The 6,758-nt window shown below is 41.4% G+C and overlaps 1 non-coding gene across 1 annotated transcript; it reads left to right on the top strand.

The window, feature by feature from the left end:
- The first annotated feature begins 5,326 nt into the window (after positions 1–5,326).
- LOC133807709 (small nucleolar RNA R71) lies at positions 5,327–5,433 on the top strand. The gene has a single exon (XR_009879608.1). It is a non-coding gene; the product is annotated as a small nucleolar RNA R71 (small nucleolar RNA).
- The last annotated feature ends 1,325 nt before the right edge of the window (positions 5,434–6,758 follow it).

The raw sequence follows: 6,758 nt of genomic DNA, 5'->3' as shown, positions 1-6,758 counted from the left end.
TGGGTGGGAGAAGAAAGGGAAGAAAGGAAGGAAATCAGAGGGGAAATGAAGGAGAGATGGAGGGTATGTGGAGAAATTTCTGGGAAACGGGTTGCAAGGGAAGATCTATGGAGGTTATGGAGAGGATGGGAAAAAGAAAATAGGAATGAAGAAAAAGAAAGTGGAGGAAATGAGGGAGAAAATCGCACCCCTCTGATTTTTTAGAAAAATTCTGGGCCGAGCGCTATAGCGCTATAGGGGTAGCGATGTAGCACTCATACGCGAATTTGGACTCTGGCCTCTGGAACCAGCGCTGTAGCGCTTACTGACCCCCGAAGTTCCTTTTCTTCTCTGAGAAGAGCGCCATAGCACTGCAAGTATAGCGCTGTAGCGCTATGGCACCTGAAATCACCACATTTTTATATTTTTCATAATTTTTTTTTTCACGATTTTCACGGTTCAAACAATACATGAAAATGAAAATGAAAACTAAAAACATAATCCCATCATTGTTCAAAACTAAATAAAATAAAATAAAATAAATTTACAACTGAGAACTGCCTCCTCAAAGCGCTGTCTTTAACGTCATTTAGCCGGACGCTGGATCCCTCTTCAAAGAGGCTTCAGAAGGAGGATAAACTTTGCTTGATCAAAAGTACCACCCAAGTAAGGTTTCAATCTCTGGCCATTGACTTTAAAGGAATCACCTGAATTGCCCCGAACTTCTACAGAACCATATGGAAAGACCTGAACAACAGTGAATGGTCCTAACCATCTTGACTTCAATTTCCCAGGAAAAAGTCTCAGCCTTGAATTAAAAAGAAGTACCTGTTGCCCTAGTTGGAACTCCTTCCGGACTAAATTCTTGTCATGCCAAGCCTTCGTTCTCTCCTTATAAATCTTGGCATTTTCATAAGCCTCATTTCTGAACTCATCAAGTTCATTCAGTTGCAACGACCTTCGTTCACTGGCTGCACTCCAATCAAAATTTAATTTTTTTATAGCCCAGAATGCCCTGTGCTCCAATTCAACTGGTAGATGACACGCTTTACCAAACACCAACCTGTAAGGAGACATGCCTATTGGTGTTTTGAATGTAGTTCTGTATGCCCAAATCGCATCATCTAAATTTTTCGACCAATTTTTCCTCGAACTGTCAACGGTCTTCTCAAGGATGCTCTTGATTTCTCTGTTTGAGACTTCAGCTTGCCCATTTGATTAAGGATGGTAAGGCAAAGCTTTTCGATGATATACTCCATAATGAGCCAGCAATGCATCAAGTTGTTTATTTACAAAGTGTTTCCCTTCATCACTAATCAGAGCTCGGGGAGTGCCAAATCTAGTAAAAATATGTTTATGCAGAAAATTAAGCACAGTTTTACCGTCATTGGCTCTAGTTGCTGCAGCCTCCACCCATTTGGATACATAATCCACTGCCAATAGAATATATTCAATATTGTAAGATGGTGGAAAAGGCCCCATGAAATCGATGCCCCATACATCAAACAGTTCCACCTCAAGAATCCCCTGTAAAGGCATTTCATTTCTCCTCGAGATATTACCAGTTCGCTGACACCTATCACAGGCTTTGACAAAAACATTGGCATCCTTGAATAATGAAGGCCAATAGAAACCACTTTGTAATACCTTGGCCGCTGTTCTTGATGCTCCAAAGTGCCCTCCACATTGTTGAGTATGACAGTGATTAAGAATGGACTGCATCTCTTCTTCAGGAACACACCTTCTGATAATCTGATCAACACAGTGCCTATAAAGAATCGGTTCCTCCCAATAGTAGTGTTTCACCTCAGAAAAGAATTTCTTTAATTGCTGCTTTGACATTTCAGGAGGCACAATCTTGGCAACCAAGAAGTTCACTATGTCTGCAAACCAGGGGACAGCTAAAGTCTCACTTACCCCAAGCAACTGCTCATCAGGAAAGTGATCATTGATTTGCACTGCTTTCTTATTTTTAGTCTCCTCCACCTCAAGTCTAGAGAGATGATAAGCCACCACATTCTCGCTCCCCTCCTTGTCACGAATTTCCATGTCAAATTCTTGAAGCAAAAGAATCCATCTAATCAGGCGGGGGCTTGGCATCTTTCTTTGACATCAAGTATTTAATAGCAGAGTGATCAGTGTAGACAATCACTTTGTTACCAATCAGATATGGTCTAAATTTGTCACACACAAACACAATTGCTAGCAGCTCTTTTTCTGTAGTAGCATAATTCAGCTGAGCATCATTTAGAGTCCGACTATTATAATAAATAGACCTGAATACCTTGTCAATCCGCTGTCCCAAAACTGCCCCCACTGCGTAGTCACTGGCATCACACATCAACTCAAAAGGCAACTCCCAATTCGGAGCTCTCACAATTGGAGCAGAAATAAGCTTTTCTTTCAAGAATTTGAAAGCCCTCAAACATTCTTCATTAAAATCAAAGACAACTCCGTTCATAAGCAGATTTGAGAGAGGCTTGGACACCTTAGAGAAATCTTTTATGAATCTTCGATAGAACCCAGCGTGGCCAAGAAAACTTCTAACTCCTTTGACTGAAACTGGTGGAGGCAGCTTTTCAATGGTAGAAATTTTTGCTCTATCTACCTTAATTCCCTCACTTGAAATTTTATGGCCAAGAACTATCCTCTCTTTCACCATAAAATGGCATTTCTCCCAATTCAGCACCAGATTTGCCTTCTCACAACGACGCAGCACGTTCTCCAAGTTACCCAAACAGAGGTCGAATGATGAGCCAAAAACAGAGAAATCACCCATGAATATCTCAATACACCGGTCTACCATGTCTGAAAATATGGCCATCATGCACCGTTGAAATGTTGCAGGGGCATTGCATAGTCCAAATGGCATTCTCCTGAAAGCAAATGTGCCATAAGGACATGTAAAGGTTGTTTTCTCTTGATCCTCTGGTGCAATAGCGATCTGATGATACCCAGAATACCCATCCAAGAAACAGTAGTAGCTATGGCCTGCCAATCTGTCAAGCATCTGATCAAGGAAAGGCAAAGGAAAATGATCCTTCCTTGTTGCCTTATTGAGCTTGCGGCAGTCTATAAAAATCCGCCACCCCGTTACAGTCCTTGTTGGAATGAGTTCATTGTTCTCATTTTTCACCACAGTCATTCCACCCTTCTTAGGTACCACTTGCACAGGGCTCACCCATGCGCTATCAGAAATTGGGTAGATCAACCCAACATCCAACCATTTAAGAATCTGCTCCAATACTACTTCCTTCATAGCTGGATTGAGTCTTCTCTGGGACTCTATGGATGGCTTGCTATTCTCCTCCAATAAGATTTTATGCATCACCGTTGACGGGCTTATTCCTCTAATATCTGCCAAGGTCCACCCAATGGCCAATTTATGCTCCCTTAGAACCCTCAACAGTTTCTCCAATTTTATCTTTGACAGGTCAGCTGACACAATGACAGGTAAAGTTTCATTCTCTCCCAAATAAGCATAGCGCAAGTGATATGGGAGGACCTTTAATTCCAACTGTGGTGGCTCCTGAATGGAGGTTAGCGGTTTATCAGTCGCATCTGCTAGTTCTTGAAATTTCTTCCAATATGGTAAGAACGAGTTGATCCAGTTTACACATTCTCTGATCTCAGCATCATCATCATCGTCGCCCTCATCACCCAATAATACTGCCTCTAAGGCATCACTGCTCATCCTTCTTTTGGAGACTGCCTTTTCTATCACATCCACACTAAAGCAACTGTCACTAGCCACCGGATACTTCATAGACTTGAAGACATTAAAGACCACCTCATCTCCTTGAACTCTAAGCTTAAGCTCTCCTTTGTGAACATCAATAAGAGCTTGGCCTGTGGCTAGAAATGGCCTACCGAGAATAATTGGGACATCTGTGTCCTCCTCCATGTCCAGAACAATAAAGTCAGCTGGAAATATGAACTTATCCACCTTCACAAGAACATCCTCAATAATACCTCATGGATGTGTTAACGATCGGTCTGCGAGCTGTAAAGTGACAGTTGTTGGTTTTGCCTCCCCCAAACCAAGTCTTTTAAACACAGATAAGGGCATCAGATTGATACTTTCCCCCAGATCACATTAGGGGTGCTTACATTCAAACTTGCCAATGGTGCAAGGTATGGTGAAGCTCCCCAGATCTCTCAGCTTTTGGGGTAACTTCCTTTGTAAAATCGCGCTGCACTCTTCAGTGAGTGCTGCTGTCTCATAGTCCTCCATCCTCCTTTTCTTTGACAGAATCTCCTTCATGAATTTAACATAGCTGTGCATCTGCTCCAAGGCCTCAGCAAAAGGAATGTTTATGTGCAGCTTTTTAAACACCTCTAGAAACTTAGAAAACTGTTTATCAAGTGTAGTCTTTCTAAGCCTCTGAGGGTATGGAACTCGAACTGGCTGCTCAATAACAACTGGCGGACTCTGTTCTGACTGCTGATGGTTTTCAGTAACCCTTTCTGAATCAGACTGTTCACCCATCTCTTTATTCTGAACCACTGCCTGTGGAGGTCTAGGCTGCTCAGTTTGCTTCCCACTCCTCAGAGTAATTGCCTGAACTTGCTCCTTGGGGTTGACTTCAGTATTACTGGGCAAGTTTCCCTGGGGTCTGTTATTGAGCATACTGGCCAACTGCCCAACTTGTGTCTCAAGGTTTCGAATAGAGGATCTGGTCTCCGTCATAAATTGAGTCTGAGTATTAGTGAGAGTCAACAAGGCAGCTTGCAGTTCATTAGACCTCTCAGGTTGAGGCATTGATTGTTGAGGCCTAGGCTGTTGTGATGACAAAGCTTGATGAATAGGTGGCTGAGGCATGTTATTCTGAAATTGGCCCTGAAACTAAGGTTGTTGGCCTTGATTATTCTTCCACGAAAAATTGGGATGATTTCGCCACCCAGGATTGTAAGTATTGGAGAATGGGTTATTGAGTGGCCTTTGACATTTTCCCACCGCTTGAACTTGAGCATGATCCACTGGGGTGTTATTATTCATACAGATAGGGCACTGATCAACAGAATGAGCACCACCACACATTTCACACCTCACTGCCATCTGAACCGCATTGGCAGATACACTACTCTGTTGTAACTGTTTCGTCAAGGAGGCTACTTGTGCTGTTAGAGCAGTGATTGCATCCAGATCATGTACCCCAGCCACCTTTCTGACTCCTGATGATCTTTCCTCAGACCACTGATGGTTGTTTGTAGCCATGTCCTCCAGCAGCTCATAAGCACCAGTTGCGCTCTTGCTCATAAAAGTGCACCCGCTGCAGGATCAATAATGGTTCTGGTTGTCGGACATAAACCATTGTAGAAATTCTGTACTAGCATCCACTGTTCAATGCCATGATGAGGACATCTTCTTAGGAGTTCCTTAAACCGTTCCCAAGCTTCATACAATGACTCTCCGTCATTTTGGCAAAAGTTATTGATCTCTCCCCTCAATTTAGCAGCTTTGGACAGAGGGAAGAATTTAGACAAAAATTTCTGAGCTAGATCTTGCCAGGTGACAATAGAATTTGGCTGCAGCGAATTCAGCCAGCTTTTAGCTCTGTCCCTCAGAGAAAATGGGAAGAGCCTAAGCTTGACAGCGTCATCACTCACCCCATTATATCTGAAGGTTCCACACAACTCCAGAAAATTGGACAAATGGGTGTGACGATCTTCAGAAGGCAACCCATTGAATTGCACAGAGGACTGCACCATTTGTAGAATAGCGGGCTTGATTTCAAAGTTATTGGCCTCTACAGCTGGTGGGCGTATACTACTTTGTACTCCCGTCAGAGTGGGTAGCACATAATCTCTCAGGCTCCTCTCAGCATTGTTCTAAGCCTGACCCCCTTGTACAACTCCAGGAATTAGAACATTCCTGCCATCCCCTTCATTCTGTGCCATCTTCACAGATTTCTGGGCCTCCCTCTTGTTCTTTCTGATTAGCTTACAAGACTTTTCAATCTCAGGATTAAGAGGAACAAGTGTGTCTTTTCCTTTTCTACCACGCATATACCAAAATTCACCTGAGATAAACAAATTAAGCAACTAAACAGATTAGAAACAAGAGAAATTAAAATCAAATTAGAATAAAAATTAATTAGACTGATATTGATCATTATTTTCAGTCCTCGGCAACGGCGCCAAAAACTTGTTGCGATATTTTTGCTATGCAAGTGCACATAGTCGCAGTTCGTAATAAAATGATAAAAACCAAGTATCGTCCTCAAGGACTGATTTATCAATTACCAATCAACCAATCTTTTAATTCTATTTGATTGAACGATTTCAGAGATTTCAAACAACGAAAAATACTAAGAAGCACAATAAAAATTTAAACAGAAAATAACAGAGAAAATGAAATTAGGACAATTATGATCCTCTATTTTCCACCCTATTATTTCCTAATGCAATAATTTATATCCCCTTCTCCCTATTCAAGAATAACTTGCAAAAACAATTCATAATCTGGTCAAGATTTATAAAATTCAATCTAAATGACAACTTCCTATATTTCTATGGTAAGTTGAATCATGTAGAAGGCATTAACCACGCAACTCCGAAAAATAGGCAAATAATCTAGATACTTTCGTTCTAAATTAAATTTGCATCCAAACAATCAAAGCATATCAAATTTCACTTTTCAGATTTCAATTTGATTCATAAAATAGCAATTAGATGTGATCAATCAATAATCGCACAAATAACACAGATTGCAAGGAATTGAAAGAGATGAAGAAGAACATCAATTTTTGCATTAAACCATAAAAAGGGTTTCCAAA

This window comes from Humulus lupulus, chromosome X (assembly GCF_963169125.1).
Source record: "Humulus lupulus chromosome X, drHumLupu1.1, whole genome shotgun sequence".
Taxonomy (NCBI): Eukaryota; Viridiplantae; Streptophyta; class Magnoliopsida; order Rosales; family Cannabaceae; genus Humulus; species Humulus lupulus.
The sequence above is the reverse complement of the archived record's forward strand: the minus strand, read 5'-3'. Positions and strand labels throughout refer to the sequence as shown.